This window comes from Microtus ochrogaster, unplaced genomic scaffold (assembly GCF_000317375.1).
Source record: "Microtus ochrogaster isolate Prairie Vole_2 unplaced genomic scaffold, MicOch1.0 UNK914, whole genome shotgun sequence".
NCBI classification, from domain to species: Eukaryota; Metazoa; Chordata; class Mammalia; order Rodentia; family Cricetidae; genus Microtus; species Microtus ochrogaster.
In genome coordinates, this window is record NW_004950012.1 from 1 (window position 1) to 858 (window position 858).

The window sequence follows — 858 nt, forward strand, 5'->3', positions numbered from 1 at the left end:
GATTCAGCTATTCCCCCTTTTTGTTTTTGTAGAATCTCTTTGATATTTTTGTTGGCTCTCTCCACAATACCTTGTCCTTGTGGATTGTATGGAAGACCTGTAATGTGGGTCACCTGGAGCTGTGCACAAAAGGCACGAAATCCATGGGAGGTATATGCCGGACCATTGTCTGTCTTAAGGAGCAGGGGTTTTCCCCAGGCAGCCCAAGCCTCAAGGCAATGTGTTTTTACATGAGTTACCCTTTTTCCCGCTAGGGGCGTGGCATGGATAATGCTGGAAAAGGTATCCACTGATACATGTAAATATTTTAATTTGCCAAATTTAGGCACATGGGTAACATCCATTTGCCATAACGCGTTAGGTTGTAGCCCTCTAGGATTGACTCCTATATTAGGGGGGTGTAAAAAGGTAAACATAATTGTCCAGGAATCAATCTTAAAATTATCAATGAATCTATTATTTAGTATAAGAAACATTGATCATAGTCAATATTTTGTCAAACCATTTTTTACCCATTTCAAAAATATATGAAGAACTCAGGAAATTAGTTATTAAAAATTAATCCAATAAAAATATTTGTTAAAGACCTAAACTGAAAACTCTCAATAGATGAACTTAAAAATGACTGAGACATTTAAAAAATGTTTGAACATAACATCCTTTAGCCCTCAGAGAAATGCAAACCAAAATTCTGAGATTTACCTTATAAAGAAAAACTCCATTGGTGGAAGTGTAAACTGACATAGCCATCTTTGGATCACATATCGTATTGAAAAACCAGAATAAATCAGACTCTCCCCCAGCAGGAAGAGAAGAATCAAAAATCCAGGGCCAGTCTGTTCAGCGACCCTGCATCAG